Raw genomic sequence first — 18838 nt, forward strand, 5'->3', positions numbered from 1 at the left:
CCATGTGCTGCTCCGGCTGGAATCGACTTGCCCTGCGCTCTCCCGTGACTCTTTAATAGGTAATGTGTTTTATTTTTACTTCCTCGCTGCAATCAGGACAGCGAGGTCCCATTAGCCGCGCCCTGCGGCTTCCCGGCTGCGGAGGAACAGCGCCTCGCTTTGTGTAATAAGCTTAACTATGCGATGAATTAATGATGCAGAATGGATGAGCTTGATAAGGCTGTGGTGTTCTGGGGCGGTGGGCCGCAAGGGCTGTCCTCGATTACCCTCGTCTGAAGGGGGGCGGCTTTTCCGACGTTCTCCTCTAAAATTAAGAGTGTAAAATTGTCTCTGTTTGGTTGGGAAGAGTTTAGAGTTGATGTTGTAGCAGGTTACATTTATATACTTATATTTTGTCATTGTATTATATGAGTACAGCACTCAGTAAAGAACATTTGAGGTCATACAACCACATTTGCAGCCAACATCCCAGGTGATGTGTTTGTGCCTGTTATGTAATATACAGTGGCTTGCAAAAGTACTCTTTTTCTTCAAAAGTATTGAACTTTTCCACATTTTGTCACTTTGCCATTTTGTTAGAGAGCACTAGTGAACAAACAGAATCATTAAGACCAAGGAACTCACCAGACCAAAAGTGAATAAAGAAAAAAAAAGACAGATTAAGCAAGGAGAGCACTGGTCAGAGAATCAGCCAAGAGGCCCATGGTCACTCTGGAGGAGCTGCAGAGATCCACAGCTCAAGTGGAAGAATCTGTCTTTAGCAGGGACAGAGAAGTTGGTCAGAGTTGATGGGAAGATGGATGGAGATAAATATAATTCAGGGCTGGAATCCTGGAAGAAAACCTGTTAAAAGCAATAAAAGAATTGAGTCTGGAAAGGAGATTCACCTTCCAGCAAGACGATGACCCTAAACATACAGCTAGAGCTACAGTGGAATGGTTTAGATCAGAGAACATTAATGTGTTAGAATGACCCAGTCTTAAATCACATTAAGCTTCTGTGGAGAGACATGAAAATTGCTGTTCACAGACGCACTCCATCCAACCTGGCTGAGATTGAACTGTTTTATAAAGAAGAATGGAGCAAAAATCTCAGTCTCTAGATGCACAAAGCTGGTAGAGAAATACAGCTGTAATTGCAGCTCTACTAAGTATTGATTTAAAAGAGGTGGGGGGGGGGGGGTGTTTAAGGGAGTTTCACACCTGAAAGTTCAGACTAGAGTCATTGTCTTTGAACATGGTCCGTAACAACCCTCACTTCCAGCACATGTATGGATATTTTGGTTGAATTGTCTTGTCTTGTCTTGTTTTGTCTTGTCTTGTCTAGTCCAACTGAATCAGTAGTCCACTTGTAACCACTTGAAACTTGAGGGATGCACAATCCATCTTTTTTAGTTTGGGTAGTGATACCAATAATAGTAAATAAATCAGAAATCAGTCGATACTCATGTACTTCTTTGGAGCATATACCAAATATACCATAGACAATATAAAGAAAATATAGCATATGAATCTTCTCAGGACTGGACAGAAGTCAGACACATGCAGATTAAAACAGAAGTAAGCTTTATTACAGGAATCAAATACAAAAGAGTTGTATTAAACCGCATTAGCCTGCGTTAGTTACAGCAAGAAGTAAATGCTAAAAGGCATATACCATTTTTTCGCACTATAAGACGCATTTAAAATGATTTTATTTTCCCAAAAGTGGTCAATTCGCCTTAAAATCCGATGCTTCTTATGTATGCATTTTACTGAAGTTTCTCCAGCACCAAGACTGGAGCAGTATTAGCATTAGCTGCTAACCGTGCTAAGCACTAACTCTTTTACCATTCACAGATGAGTATTATCAGCCTGTAGCCTGCTGCTAACCCCGGCTAGCACTGCTGGAGCAGCATTAGCTTTAACCACTAACTGCGCTAAGTCCAACTGTTTTGCTGCTCAAAGGCAAGTATATTGGACTGTAGCCTGTACACTCAAGGTTCCTCAGTGCATTGATGTCGGAGCAGCATTTTTACGTCCTGCTTGCACTAGCGGTTAGCCGCTAATGCTAATGCTGATTCTAATGCTGCTACACCCAGCCTTAGTGTAAATCTATATATCTAAGCTTACTGTAAATAAACTGAAGCACGTTACTCACCCAAATAAACAGTTTTCAGCAGGGAAATCTGTGTAGATTAACATCCAGCGCTCTTTTAACTTTAAAAGAAAATGTTTTTTTTATTTATTATTACAGTTTTGTTTACTTAGCCAGCGGCGATTAGGAGGAAAACATGGCAACACCCCTGTTCCTTACTAGTGTTGCATAATCTGGTGCGCCTTATGTATGAAAATAGACCAGAAAATAGACATTCATTGATAGAGTTCCAGACAAGCGTGATATTTTAAGACATTATAGAGAGCAAGACGAAAAAAACAAGTTAGATGAGGTTTAGGAATATTAAAAAATCTGGTGTCGGACCTGTAAAGGATGTAGTTAGTTGTTAGAAGTTATATAGAAGCATCTACAGAAATGGAAAGAACCCTTTTACTAAGCAAATGACCATTTAAGCATCCAAACCTATTAAAGATCTTTTAAAAATTTATATTTTTTGTATTTCCGTAGGGTGACAACCACAGTCACAGCTATGACCATAAGTGCACTGTGATGTGTGTGTGTATGTGTGTGTGTGTGTGTGTGTGTAGCAATGCCACCAGTTCATTTTAATCTGCCAAAGTCCATCTGGACTACAGTGAGGCTGGCCTGCTACACAACTTGATAATTCCACTGAAAATCACAACAATTTAAAATCTACTGAAATATCACTATTGACGAATGAATCAATATCTATAAACAAATCCAAACTCTTGGGCCCTATTTGAATGATCTATAGGCGAGGAGTGAAACACACAGCTTAAGTTTAGGGCGTTTCAGTGTGTCTTTGCTATCATAACGACGTGAAAAGTACACCTTGCTACTTATTCTCTTAATTTATCATGGGTGTGTTTTCTTTAAGAGCCAGGTGCTCTCTCTCTCTCTCTGTCTCTCTCAATCTCTACCACTCTCATTTATTCTCTCGCTCGCTCTTGATTGATTTAAGGTGTGTCAGTGTGCTGTTGCTATCGTAACGACGGGAAAAGTACAATTCGAGTAGTTTGAAATGTGCAAAAGTCATGTACTAATTCTCTTAATTAATCATGGGTGTGATTAATTTTAGGCAGAACATGAAATAAACCAATCAGACTGTCACTTTCTCATCATTACCTTTAAGAGCCAGGTGAGCTCTGACTTTGGCGGATTGCTATTTTAACAGTGCAGCTACCTGGAGCAATAAACGTCTGACTGTTGGCGTTTGTCCAGGTTGTATTCAGTCAGTGGAGCACCTGTGTTTTCTCTTGCCAAGATAGCAATACACTAGAAATCTACCTGAACACACCTCACTTTCAGACCACCACGCCCATCAGTGTAGATACTGTATATTCAGAAGCACTATTGCTATTTTAACCGTGCAGGCACCTCCAAATTTTGCTTACTAAAGTTACTACTTCATTACTCCACATGGTGGCGCTACAATCAAATGAATAGGGTAAACCTGCGGCGAAGAATATAGGTTGTTAAATTCTATGAAAAAATCTATAATTCCTAGTATTTACTTATTTAGTATTTAGTATTTAGTATTTTATCCTCTTCAGCATCATATTAGATACCCAGTGATTCCCACACCTGCTGATTACCTACTGCTTGTTGAGTTCTGTTTGCTATAATTCTGGTTTTACTCTAATTTTAACATTAATATCTTATTTTAGCATGACTCTGTCCCCTCCCCCTCCTCCCCCTGGCCCCGCCCCCGGACTCCTCTCCTCCTGCTGGTGTTATCAGTGCTCAGTGACACTGATAATCCTCTCCGTCTCTCCGCCTCGCCAGCCTAAAGCTCCGTGTCAGCGTCCGTTCCCCACAGCGCCCGACCCTTTACAGCCCGCCGGCTAACTAGGTCACCCCTATCTCTCACTCTCTCTCTCTCTATTTCACTCTCTCTCTCTCTCTCTCTCTCTCTCTATTTCACTCTCTCTCTCTCTCTTACACTCTCTCTCTCTTTTCTCTTTATCACTTTATCTGTACCTCTCTCATTCTCTCTCTCTCACTCTCTTTTTATCTCCCTCTCTCTCTCTACCTCTCTCTACCTCTCTCTCTCTTTCTCTCTCTCTCTCTCTGTATATATATACATATATATATGTATATATATACCTCTCTCTCGCTCTCTCTCTTTCTATTTCACTCTCTCTTCCTCTATCTTTCTCTCTCTCACTCTCTCTCCCTCTCTTTTTATATCTCTCTATCTCTCTCTCTCATTTATTTGTCTCTCTCTACCTCTTTTCTCTTTCTCCCTCTATCTCTACCTCTGTAGATTTCAGATTCTCTCTATCTCTCTCTGTATCTCTTTTATCTCTTTATCTGTGCCTCTCTCATTCTCTCTCTCTCTCACTCTCTTTTTATCTACCTCTCTCTCTCTCTCTCTCTCTCTCTCTCTCTATATATATATATATATATATATATATATATATATATATATATACCTCTCTCTCTCTCTCTCTCTCTCTCTCTCTCTTTCTATTTCACTCTCTCTTTCTCTATTTTTCTCTCTCTCATTTCTTTGTCTCTATCTCTCTCTGTACCTCTCTCATTCTCTTTCGTTTACTTGCTCTCACTTTCTCTCCCTATTATATCACTTTCTCTCCCTATATATATGTATGTATGTATTTATAATGTATTTTAGGGCCTAAGGTTAGCACTGTTCTCTCTATACTGGTTATCAATGTTAGTCTTGTAGCTCCAGGGTAAAGCTAATGAAGCTAAAGGATGCTAATGCTAGGCTGCTACGCTTGGAGAAGGATGTTTTTTTAGCTGTTAAAACTTTGAAGAGTGGCTCAGCAGGGGCTGTCGAGAAGCGTTAGAATGATAGACACACACACACACACACACAACACACACACACAGACACAACACACACACAGACACAACACAACACAGACACACTCCAACACAACACAGACACACTTGCATGTTAGACTGACTTGTCTTATCCAAGGTGCCAAGACGCAGCTGCCAACCGTGCCATCTCGTGCCAGTCAGTGTGTCTATGTGTGTGTGTGTGTGTGAGGTGTGTGTGTGTGTGTGTGCGTGTGCCCCTGGCTGGCACTGCTGTTTGCCTCAGTGTGTTTGTTGCGCTGAGGAGAGTGATGCTGTCACGCTGCCGAGGTTGCTGTAGTTCAGCCCAGCCAGTGCTCTGCTCAAACACTGCCACTAGTTGTTTACTCCTCTACTCATCTCTCTTTCTCTTTATCTCTCTCTCTATCTGTCTTTCTACCACTACATACAGGGGTTGGACAATGAAACTGAAACACCTGTCATCATTTTAGTGTGGGAGGTTTCATCATGGCTAAATTGTAGCAGCCTGGTGTTCAATCTTCATTAATTGCACATTGCACCAGTAAGAGCAGAGTGTGAAGGTTCAATTAGCAGGGTAAGAGCACAGTTCTGATCTAAATATTGCAATGCACACAACATTATGGGGGACATACCAGAGTTCAAAAGAGGATAAATTGTTGGTGCACGTCTTGCTGGAGCATCTGTGACCAAGACAGCAAGTCTTTGTGATGTATCAAGAGCCACGGTATCCAGGGTAACGTCAGCATACCACCAAGAAGAACCAACCACATCCAACAGGATTAACTGTGGACGCTGTAAGAGGAAGCTGTCTGAAAGGGATGTTCGGGTGCTAACCCGGATTGTATCCAAAAAACATAAAACCACGGCTGATCAAATCACGGCAGAATTCAAAGTGAACCTCAACTCTCCTGTTTCCACCAGAACTGTCCGTCACCACAATAAATTATTGTGATCTAAAACCAGGTGTTTCAGTTTCATCGTCTAACCCTTGTATATATATAAACACACACACGCACGCACATGCATTGTTGTTCCCGTAAATGACCTTCACAGTGTGAATGAGCAGGTCAGTTTCCTCTGCTTAGAAGCAGAGTTGGACATGTCCAGGTAACTGCACTGTTAAAATAGCAATCCGCCAAAGTCAGAGCTCATCTGGCTCTTAAAGGAAATGATAAGCAAATGACACGCTGATTGGTTCATTTCATGTTACGCCCAAAATTAACCACACCCATGATTAATTAAGAGAATTAGTACATGCCTTTTGAGTTTTTCGAGTTTTCGATTAGCGCAAGGTGTATTTTTCCCGTTGTTACGATAGCAAAAGAACCAAAGACACAATGGCTCGTCTGAACTTCTGTTTATCAGTGTAACTAATCAATGGTGTTCAGACGAGTTTATCCTGCTTTTGTTGGAGTAAATGTCTCTACTATCTACAGAGAAGACCTTCTACTAGATTTTGGAGCATTGCTGTGAGGATTTGATTGCATTCAGCCACAACAGGAGCTAGAGTTAATGAAGTCATGATGTTGGATGATCATCACCCATCCATAAGTCTTGGATGGAGCTCCATCATGATTCCAGGGAACACAGTTCCTCCACTGCTCCACTGTCTGGCATTAGCCATGGTGTAGAGTAGAGAGTCCTATTCTGTTGGCAGATCTTCTCTCTTTTTCCTATCATGGACATTTGGATGAACATATCCTGTCTTTTAAACAAATCACCAGGATGTTCCTTTAAGGCTGAGAGGACGTGGGTGCTGAGGGGAATCTGGGACTGACGTCACTGTGCGGCTGTAAATTTGGATGGAGGAGATGGAGATTAGTGGGTCTGATGAATTGAACGTAAGGCAGGATGAGGAGGAGGAGCTGAGGAAGGTTTTGGTGATGGAAGAGGAAGAGGAGGGGTCAGAGGCAGCATTCAGCGTTCGGAGAGGCCTCCCGGATTATCCTGCTTAAGGGGGGTAAAAAAGCTGCAGCTGTGGCTGAAAATCCGCTTTCCCTGCTTCCCGTCCCTGGCGGATGAGTGCTGTGAGAACTGGAGGCGAAAAAAAGGGTGTAAGAACTCCTCTAGACCACTAGGTTGCGCTGCTGGTCTTGCTCTCTGACTTGATGTAACTAGTAAAAGTCGGTGTCCCGGTCTTGGTCTTGAGTCAGATTCAACTACTAAATGTCTTGGACTTGATGTGTCACAGTCTTGGTCTTCATTTGATATCAACTGCTAGATGTCTTGGTCTTGATTTTGACTCAAACAGTCTTGCCTGGAACTTCATGTGTCCCAGTGTTGCCTTTGACTTGGACTCAACTGCTAAAAGTCTTGATTTAGACTTGATATGTCCCAGTCTCTTTTTAGACTACAACTCAATAAACTGCATTCTGGTCCTTGTTTTGGCTTGACTACAAAAAGTATTGGTCTTGAGTAAGTATGGATGTGTCCCAGTCTTGGCTTGACTTAGATTTAATAAGTCTCAATAACTCAAGGTCTCTTTTTGGACTAGGACTTAATAAGCTCTATTCTGGTCCTTGATTAGACTTGATTGGAAAAAAGGCTTGGCCGTAACTCAGACTCAATGTGTCTCAGTCTTGGGTCTTGACCTAAACTTGACTACAAAAGGTCTTGGTCTTGACATGATGTTTCCTAGCCATTGCTTGGATTAGACATGACTACTTAAAGTCTTGGACTTGAGTAAGCCTTGATGTCTCTCAGTCTTGGCTTGACTCAGACTCAATATGTCTCAGTCTGGGTCTTGTATCAGACTCGACTTCAAAAAGTCTTGTTCTTGATTTAGTCTTGATATGTCCCGATCTCTGTGTTGACTAGGATATACTCTTTACTGGTCCTTGTTTTGACTCAAACTTGACTACTAAAAGTCCTGGTTTTGACTCATACTTGATATGTCCTGGCATCTTTCTTGACTCAGTCTTGACTACTAAATGTCTGGGTCTTGACTAGATGTGTCCCAGTCTTGGCCTTGTTTTGGCTTGACTACTAAAAGTGTTGGTTTTGAGTAAGCCTTGATGTGTCCTAGTTTTGGCCTTGACTGGACTTGACTATTAACTGGACTTGGACTCAATGTATCCCAGTCTTGGTCTCAACTCGGACGTGTCAGTCTTGGGCTTGACTCAGACTCAATGTGTCTCAGTCTGGGTCTTGACTTAGACTACATATGTCCCAGTGTCTGTTTTGTCTAGAACTTTATATGTTCTATCTTGGTCCTTGTTTTGACTCAGTCTTGACTACTTAAAGTCTTGGTCTTGATTTAGACTCAATTTGTCACAGTCTTTGTCTCAACTTGGACTAGACTAATAAAATCTTGGTCTTGGTTTTGACTACATTTTCCCCAGTCTTGGCCTTGATTGGACTTGAATACTAATAGTCTTGGTCTTCAATTAGACACAATGTCCTCAACTCAGACTCAGACTACTAAAAGTATTGGTCTTGAGTAAGTCTTAATGTGTCCCAGTCTTTGCTTGACTCAGACTGAATGTGTCTTAGTCTGGATCTTGACCCAGACTTGACTACTAAAAGTCTTGGTCTTGTCTCAGACTCGATATGTCCCGGTCTCTGTTTTGACATGGACTCGATATACTCTATCCTGGTCCTTGTTTTGACTCAGACTTGACTACGACAAGTCTTGGTCTTGAGTAAGTATTGATGTGTCCCAGGCTTGGCTTGACTCAGATTCAATGTGTCTCAGTCTCAGTCTTGGTCTTAACTCAGACTTAATATTTACCGGTCTCTGTTTTGACTATGAGTGACTAAGTTTTGGACTCTATGTGTCCTGGACTTAATATTGACTCGGACTCTACTTTAGCAGTCTTGCCTACAGCACTAATATAAGGTGTTCTCCAGGCCACTACGTGGCACCGCCAGCTGTCTCCTACCAGTGTGGCTGGTCTTCAGAGCCTGTTGTTTCTCAGTGTTTAGAGCTGGTGGCCTGCCTGCCTGCCGGGGGTGCAGTACAGTGATGAATGGAGTGTGTGGTCAGACTGGTGAACTGCAGACCACTCAGTTACTGCCCCCAACTTGACCCTGACCAGTTAGCCTCCTGACTGTGGCAGCTAACTCATTCTCACCACATACTGCAGCCCTTTAGAGGCTGCAGAGGGGCTCAGATCTACGACCCGAGAATCACTCATCACATCAGAGCACCTTTTACAAGCTTTAATACACTGTATTTTCAGATATTTACACTATATGTTCAGAGATTGAGCTGTGGAGCAGTGGAACTATGTTCTCTAGAATTATGATAATTTGGATCATTTCTTCACACACCGAATGCAATCAAATCCTCACATCAATGCTCCTAAATCTGGTAAAAAGTCTTATCTGGACAGTAGAGACAGTTAATCAAACAATTGACTTCAAGATTTTAATACGTATGCTTTTTAGAATCCAACAGCTATACCAAAGAAATATAATAGCAACTGCTTAGCAACACCTTAGCAACCGTCTTGCAACCTATACAGCTCTGGAAAAAGATAAGAAACCACCTTAAAATGATGCGTTTCTTTGATCTTACCAAATTGAAAACCTCTGGAATATAATCAAGAGAAAGATGGATTTAAGTCGGACTGCTTGAATTTCTGCACCAGGAGTGTAAAGCATAAAGTTATCCAAAAACAGTGTGTAAGACTGGTGGAGGAGAACATGATGCCATGATGCATGAAAACTGTGATTAAAAAACAGGGTTATTTCACCAAATATTGATTTCTGAACTCCTTTTGAAACTTTATGAATATGAACTTTCTTTGAACATCAGACTTAATGTTTCCCGGCCTTTGCCTTGATTGGACTTGACTACTAAAAATGTTGGTCTTGAGTAAGTCTTGATGTGTCCCAGTCTTGGTCTCTACTTGGACTTAACTACTAAAAGTCTAGGTCTCGACTTGGACTAGTGTCCCAGTTTTGGCCTTGATTGGACTTGCATACTGAAGGTCTAGGTCTTGACTTGGACACAATGTGTCCCAGTCTTGGTCTCAACTTAAACTTCTTAAACGTCTTGAGTAAGTATTGATGTGTCCCAGTCTTGGCTTGACTCAATCTCAATGTGTCTAGTCTGCAAAAAGTCTTGGTTTAGACTCTAGATGTCTCTGTTTTGACTAGAACTAGATAAATTTTATCCTGATCCTTGTTTTGACTGCAAAAATCCTTGGTCTTTACCCGGACTTTGTGTCCAAAACTCGATCTTGACTTGGCAACCAGCAAACACATAATGTGCCACAGCAATGCCTTAGTAACCCACACCTACACTTAAACCTACACATCATCTTATCAACCACCTCGTAACACCTTACGAACAAACACCTATTATATTAGTGCAGAATTATCTTGTTCTGCTTGTTATATTGTTGGGTTTATACGTTCGGTATATAAACCCTGTAGGAGTATAAATGATGTTATTTATATACCTGCGAGCAGCAGTGTATGTTTGTGTGTGTGTCGTGAAGCAGCTCCGGCTCTCCGTATGGAAAACTAACGAGAATTCCCGCACTCGGCTTGTCTGTGTCTCTGAAACGTCTCTCAGACTTCCTCCTTTATTTATATATTTATTTATATATTTGTAAGTATATTTGGCATATGCTGCTCGCGAGGCGTCTTTCTTCTGAGCAGACGCTGTGGTATCTGTAGACAGCTGGCATGTGTTGGTATTTGTACGGAGAGATGAAGCAGTGCGTTTGTATTTTATGAGGAGAGCAGGTGTCTGGATGAGAATGATGCTGTGATACTTTCAGATAAACCACTGAACAACTGCATTACAGGACTGGAAGCACAGGGTAGGTATTTCCAATAAAGTGGCGAGTGTAGGCGTTTCTAATAAAGTGGCCAGTGTAGGTGTTTTTAATAAAGTGGCCAGTGAGTAGGTGTTTCTAATAAAGTGGCCAGTATGTAGGTGTTTCTAATAAAGTGGCCAGTGTGTAGGTGTTTCTAATAAAGTGGCCAGTGCGTAGGTGTTTCTAATAAAGTGGCCAGTGCGTAGGTGTTTCTAATAAAGTGGCCAGTGCATAGGTGTTTCTAATAAAGTGGCCAGTGCGTAGGTGTTTCTAATAAAGTGGCCAGTGTGTAGGTGTTTCTAATAAAGTGGCCAGTGTGTAGGTGTTTCTAATAAAGTGGCCAGTGTGTAGATGTTTCTAATAAAGTGGCCAGTGTGTAGGTGTTTCTAATAAAGTGGACAGTGTGTAGATGTTTCTAATAAAGTGGCCAGTGTGTTGGTGTTTCTAATAAAGTGGCCAGTGTGTAGGTGTTTCTAATAAAGTGGCCAGTGAGTAGGTGTTTCTAATAAAGTGGCCAGTATGTAGGTGTTTCTAATAAAGTGGCCAGTGTGTAGGTGTTTCTAATAAAGTGGCCAGTGCGTAGGTGTTTCTAATAAAGTGGCCAGTGCGTAGGTGTTTCTAATAAAGTGGCCAGTGTGTAGGTGTTTCTAATAAAGTGGCCAGTGTGTAGGTGTTTCTAATAAAGTGGCCAGTGTGTTGGTGTTTCTAATAAAGTGGCCAGTGTGTAGGTGTTTCTTATAAAGTGGCCAGTGTGTAGGTGTTTCTAATAAAGTGGCCAGTGTGTAGGTGTTTCTAATAAAGTGGCCAGTGCATAGGTGTTTCTAATAAAGTGGCCAGTGTGTAGGTGTTTCTAATAAAGTGGCCAGTGTGTAGGTGTTTCTAATAAAGTGGCCAGTGTGTAGATGTTTCTAATAAACTGGCCAGTGTGTAGGTGTTTCTAATAAACTGGCCAGAGTAGGTGTTTCTAATAAAGTGGCCAGTAAGTGAAAGCACAATTTTACTGTAAGGTGTTTCTAATAAAGTGGCCAGTTTGTAGATGTTTCTAATAAAGTGGCCACTGTGTGGATGTTTCTAATAAAGTGGCCAGTGTGTAGGTGTTTCTAATAAAGTGGCCAGTTTGTAGATGTTTCTAATAATGTGGCCAGTGTGTACGTGTTTCTAATAAAGTGGCCAGTGTGTAGGTGTTTCTAATAAAGTGGCCAGTGCGTGTTCTGTGTGGTGTTGTAGGTGAGGTTTATTAGAGTGAGAATTGCTCTGATCTCAGTATTCTGGATTAGTATCTCGGGTTCAGATTAAGCTGGTTAATCTCTGCTCTTTAACAGCACTTACTCTGATTGCGTGAGGGAGTGTTTTTTGGTTGGGATGTTCTGGTTTCGGTTGGAAATCCTGTTAATTAGAAGCGGTGTTATTTACAGGGTAAAAGAGGGTATTAGCAGTAATCATATCTACCTCCTCCTCTCTACAGATCATTTTCACTGCAGCTTTTTATGATCCCCCTTTAAATACGCTCTCATTTGTGTGATGTTTCTCACTATATCTCCTGTAGGCCTGGAATAAAAACAGCCCTGGGGCGTATCAGAACCTCAGTTACCTTTAAACGTGAAATGCTAACTTAGCTAACAGTGTTCAGCAGCTCTTAAGGGCTAGTTAATATGTACCGTATTTTTTGTACTATATTTTTCGCGTTGGATTATAAGGTGCATTATGCAACACTAGTAAGGAACAGGGGTGTCGCCATGTTTTCATTCAAATTCAGCAGATCTCACCTGTAAAGCTAATTTAATCTAAGTAAACAAGCTAAGTAAACAAAACAGTAGGTCTTAAAAAGAAAGTGCTGGATGTTAATCTACACAGATTTCTCTCCTGAAAACTGTTTATTTGGGTGAGTAAAGCGCTTCTGTTAATTTACAGTAAGCTTAGATTTCCAGATTTACACTAAGGCTGGGTGCAGCAGAATTAGCATTAGCAGCTAATCGCTAGTGCTAGCCACGGTTAGGATCTAATGCTGCCCAACAACACTGGGTGATATTAGCTAGCGGTTCGTCCCACAAGGCTTGTTTTAACACAGTAAATCCGCAGACTACAATCTGATATACTCACGTCTGAACGACGAAAGAGCTAGCGCTTAGCATGTTTAGTGGCTAATGCTAATGCTGCTTCAGCAGTGCTATTTGGGGTTAGCAGCAGGCAACAGGCCGATAATACTCTCCTCTAAAAGGCGAAAGAGCTAGCACTTTGCTTAGTTAGCAGTTAATGCTAATGCTGCTCCAGCAGTGTTAGCTGGGGTGAGAAGTAGGCTACAGGCCGATAATACTCTCATCTGAACGACGAAAGAGCTAGCGCTTAGCATGTTTAGCGGCTAATGCTAATACTTATGGAGAACTAAACTGAAGCTCCTGTATAACTCTGTACTTCAGCAGAGTGACTTTACTGCTCCTTAATACCTGACTGATAGAATTCATACATAAGGAGCACCGGATTATAAGGAGCTCTGAGGATTTTGGGGGAAATTAAATTATTTTAAGTGCAGCTAATCGTGCGAAAAATACTGTACTGGCTAACAGTTGAAAAATCTGAATTTCAATGAAAACAGCTTTGCAAAGGCTTCAAGTTGTTTATGACTTTAGCATGCTAGCGTAGCTATGCTAAAATGTTTGAGAGCATGAGTTAACGAATGGAAATTGAATTAGCACGCCTGTGTGAAATGTTGCTTCGGGCTTCAGAGATGCATCCAGGGCTTTGAGAAAAGAAAGCGTTAGCAGCATTAGCATGCAGGGGTGAATTATGGCTTTAAAGATACAGAATAAAGGAGATACAGGGGTTTAGAAAGCTGAAGAGAATTAGTCAGTTTGGACTAATTTACAAAGCTTTAAGAATGTACAACAAAATAAGTATCTCCATTTTTAGTTTAATACATAATTTGAACAGACAAACTGTACCTTACACTCTGGCAAAATTTCTTTTAACATCGACTTCCATCGAAAGTTTAGAAGGTTTTTCCTCTCTCCTGTAAATGTGCTGTTTTAAAGATGCTTGTTTTTCATTGGACAGCGACGATATACTGTAATGTTTTGTTGGACCACCATTAGCTTTGATCATGACGCCTCATCTGCTGGTTATCTTCACTGATAAGTGCTTTTCTTAAAGCTACACAGCTGTTTAGTCTCTATAATTCTTTGACTTCTCTTCACTGCATTGTTTGTGTGGGTAAAGCTCTTACTTTCACTATTAAACATCATATCCCTGAGTTCACACACATTTACAGCTCTGGAAAAAAAAGTCTCTGAATCAGTTTCTTCTGATTTCGCTATTTATAGGTTTATGTTTGAGTAAAATGAACATTGTTGTTTTATTCTATAAACTACAGACAACATTTCTCCCAAATTCCAAATAAAAATATTCTCATTTAGAGCATTTATTTACATAAATTAGAAATATCTACAATAATAAAAAAGATGCAGAGATTTCAGACCTCAAATAATGCAAAGATAAAACAAGTTCATATTCATATTCAAGTTTTAAGAGTTCAGAAATCAATATTTGGTGGAATAACCCTGGTGGTTTTTAATCACAGTTTTTTTCATGCATCTTGGCATCATGTTCTCCTCCACCAGTCTTACACACTGCTTTTGGATAACTTCACGCTTTACACTCCTGGTGCAAAACGTTCAAGCAGTTCAGTTTGGTGGTTTGATGTCTTGTGATCTTCCATCTTCCTCTTGATTATATTCCAGAGATTTTCAATTTGGTAAAATCAAAGAAACTCATCATTTTTAAATGGTTTCTTATTTTTTTCAGAGCTGTATATATAAAGGATGTTTTGTGCTATTATATATGTGTGTGTTATTCTTCACGCCAACAGGTCTGATTAAGCAGCAGGGGTTAATATTAGTCTCTGCATGAGCAGAGCGAGGTGTGTTCTACTTACAGATGATTCTCTGGCTGCATGCTGTTTACAGTGTGTGTGTGTGTGAGTGTGTGTGTGTGTGTGTGTGTGTGTGTGTGTGTGTGTGTGTGTGTGTGTGTGTGTGTGTGTGTGTGTGTGTGTTAGAGAGATAGTGCTTGTGTGGGTGGTTGAAGAGGACGGCCAGTTAGTGCTTAATTTACTGGCATCTAAGGCCTGATGCATATGCATGTGTGTGTATAGTGTGTGTATAGTGTGTGTATAGTGTGTGTATAGTGTGTGTGTGTGTCTAGTGTGTGTGTGTGTCTATTGTGTATAGTTTGTGTGTGTGTGTGTGTGTAATTCAGCGTGGGCGGTGGTGTGTGTGCTTGTTTGTGTTGTTAGTTTGCTTTCTGCTCTCAAACAAATCCAGCATGAGTGGGTAAAGTGCATGTGCACATGTGTGTGTGTGTGTGTGTGTGTGTGTGTGTGTGTGTGTGTGTGTGTGTGTAATCAGTATTCCACGCTTAATCAGGACTCTGCTGGCACAGTAAAGCAGAGAGTATTCACCAGTAGGCCTTGAAGTGTCATTGTACTATGTGGCCAAAAGTGATGGGACACCTGCTTATTTAACTGCATTATATGAGTGGAAGCACAAGGTAGATGTTCCTAATAATATGGCAAGTATGTGGAAGCAAAAGGTACTGTAGGTGTTCCTAATAAAGTGGCCAGTGAGTGAAGCACAAGATACTGTACTGAAGGTGTTTCTAATAAAGTGGCCAGTGAGTGAAGCACAAGATACTGTACTGAAGGTGTTTCTAATAAAGTGGCCAGTGTGTAGGTGTTTCTAATAAAGTGGCCAGTGAGTGGAAGCACAAGGTACTGTACAATAAGTGTTTCTAATAAAGTGGCCAGTGTGTAGGTGTTTCTAATAAAGTGGCCAGTGTGTAGGTGTTTCTAATAAAGTGGCCATTGAGTGAAGCACAAGATACTGTACTGAAGGTGTTTCTAATAAAGTGGCCAGTGTAGGTGTTTCTAATAAAGTGGCCAGTGTAGGTGTTTCTAATAAACACTAGCTGAATACAGCATTTATTAGAATGGGCGCCTCCTCCTGGATATACCTGCAACTGCAGTAATCAGCATCCTTCAAATTATAGGTAATTATGAAATGCATTTTTGTTGTACTGAAAATGTCAAAGTAGATTTTTAATATATGATACTAGATACCATTTTATTTTATAAATAGCACTGAATAATCCATAGTGGAAACTAAATAATCTGTAGTGGATACTGAGTATTTAATTGTGGATAGTGAATTAATTATTATTCATTATATATATTAAATAACTCCTAGTTGATTCTATATAATTATTTAATTATAACTATGAATTATGAATATACTATAGTATGTACTGATTAATTCATAGCAATTGTTTAATAATAATGTTCAACAGAATATATTGAAAAACTTTTAATATATCAATAGTTAATACCGTTAATAATGTTTCTATATTTGTTTATTTTTAATTGCTGAGGAAATGTTTATTTAATATTTAAAAACATATAGCGTATTGCACCAAGTTCAGTAGTTGCATATGAATGGGTTAGTTACTAAATAATAATAATAATAATAATAATAATAATAATAATAATAATAAGGACAGAGTGGAATAATACATACTGTATACAGAAGGCGAGCAGGACTCTGCTCCGTCCTCTGTACCGTGTGGTTAGCTGTAATGACTGTATAATGAATGCTGTCCATTTAAAGCCTCACAAATCACACTCCAGAGACCCATCGCTTCTATTGGTTGTGGCTTTGAGCTGCTGTGATAGAGCACACACACACACACACACTGTTACATAGTGTAGAGGTTAAATCCCGTCATAACGGAGTGAAACATCCCAGGGCTCGGTGGCCATGTGTCCAATTTATAAGAGTGACAGCTCGAGAGGCCGAGGCCGATTACTGCCTGAATAATGGAGCTGTGTGCGAGTGTGTGTGTGTGTGTTTGTGTGAGTGAGTGAGTGAGTGTGTGTGTGAGAGAGAGAGAGAGATAGAGAGGTGTGAAAATACATCTAAAGGTGTATATATATATGTATCACACAGGGGCAGTCATTATCATTCTCTGTACTGAGTGATGAATATGACGTAACGCTATGAAAGCAAAGTGGCCGTCTACCGATGACCGATCTCAAACGGTGATCAATGGCCCCAAGCACACTGTGCACTATTGTGAACAAATGGTAGAGAACAAATGGTGGGCTGTGTTTCAGACCGTCTCTATTTTAAATAGATTTTTGGTATTTTGTACAATTCTAATAATTGCACAGCAATTACTACTGCGTTTTTGATATCTAGAAATGCAACAGAAAAGTCAAAAAGCACTATTTTAGCTTTTATCTGTAGGCATATCGAGCCATCAACCGTGCACCATGCAGCTTGATTTAGGGCATGTCAGTGTGTCTTTGCTATCGTAACGTCGGGAAAAGTACACGTTGTAGTGCTCAAAATGCACAAAAGGCATGTACTAAGTCTCTTAATTAATCATTTTATTCTCTTTAATTCATTCATTTACAAATTTAAAAAAAATGTCTTGTTTCTCTAGTATGAATGAATGCCATGTGAGCTGTTTTTTGTGGAAAAAAGGGCTCCGGTGATTCAGTATAACGCTGCTTTAATCCAGTGGAGAAGTGAGTGGGGAGAAGCGATAGGATTTCAGTTCTTGCTCATGAATATTCATACAAGCAAACAACATTTCGCCTCTGATTGGCTAAAACAGCACTGCGACACCAGGAGGCAGCGAGACGGACAACAGTTAGAAACGTTTTAAAATAAAGAAATGAAAGACATTTTTACACTAATAACAGTCTTTGCAATGTCATATGTTACTTTACAACATGTGTAATAATGCTCTGCTAAGTGCAGTTCAGCCACTGACCTAGTCTTAGAGTCTCTGTAAAACACCAAATCCACCGGAGATCCTATTTAAACCAAGAGATGGGTAGTCCAGATCCAGAACTGGACTTTTAAATAGTGTAAACAGAACTGTTCTAAACATACTGTACACCCACCTATCTCTATTGTACTTGGCTGGTGGTGTTTTTCCTCCATAGACAAATTCTAACCATTTGTTCCTTAGCTCTGAATTATTGGGTAAAGCATATAAATAACACTGATGTGTTATTCGCACAAATAACACAGGAATGAACTGCCATGCTCTTCTGTTCCTAGCGCTGTTATTTAGCTCCTATTTGACAAGACTGCGTTGCTGATTGGCTTCAGCTCTGCCTGTGGGCGGTCCCGAGCCGAGGTGGGCGGGGCCATGAATACTAATAAACTAATTCACGGGTTGATGTAGACACGGTGCTTTTCCTGATCGACTCGTATTTCTGAATATTTTCTTTTACTAGCTGCTGCAGACAATGGAGGATGAGGAAAAGTTTCACAGTACAACTTAGATAGACCTACTATATTTCAGAATACAAAAGAACAAGAAAAAGTGTTTTTTAGTGGAAGGAGACCTTTAAGAGTCAGGTGAGCTCTGACTTTGGCAGATTGCTATTTTAACGGCACAGCTACCTGGATGTGTCTAATGTATCTCTGGATATTCAGCCGCTTAATAGAACATCATGCCAGGGTCTGCTAACAGCATGGATTAGGCTGCAACAGGCATGGGGAATAAAATGTGTGTGTGTGTGTGTGTGTGTGTGTGCGTGCGTTTTTGGCCTGATGTTTTATTCATGTACAGTAAAGAAACTCCAGGGATTGAGCTTCAAAAGCAGAGCATTGCATTGGTTTACTATTGGAGCTTCAGGACGAGCATCTGCTCACACACACACACACACACACACACACACACACACACACAGACGTGTACAAATATATACACACATAAACAGACGTTTACAAAAAAATACACACATAGACACACACGGATATATTCCACACAGATTTAAGCTGAACTATGCTGCCCATTTCAAAAATCTTAAAACGAAAGACATAAAGAAATATCAACAGCTCTATTAGTTCCTTTAAGAGCTTTGATACTTTTATGCAAATAAGCTGTTGCTGGATATGCCCCATGTTTAGCTTGTGCTAAATGGCAAAAAACACAAACAAGCTAGCAAGTTTATCTGCTGACTTTGACACGGACAGCAGGCACAGATCCCTCCCTCAGAAGAAGTCTGCTGACTAATCCTGCTGTGTACTGTCTGAGGCTTAACTAATCGAGTAAGTGTGGTTCTGGTAGAGGTT

General features: G+C 40.5%; 1 protein-coding gene across 2 annotated transcripts in view; it reads left to right on the top strand.

The window, feature by feature from the left end:
• LOC103028203 (mannosyl-oligosaccharide 1,2-alpha-mannosidase IA) overlaps nt 1–18838 on the top strand; it is a 366316-nt gene that overhangs the window by 121706 nt on the left and 225772 nt on the right. The gene's annotated exons all lie outside the window — the stretch shown is intronic.

This window comes from Astyanax mexicanus, chromosome 1, assembly GCF_023375975.1.
Source record: "Astyanax mexicanus isolate ESR-SI-001 chromosome 1, AstMex3_surface, whole genome shotgun sequence".
Lineage (NCBI taxonomy): Eukaryota > Metazoa > Chordata > Actinopteri > Characiformes > Acestrorhamphidae > Astyanax > Astyanax mexicanus.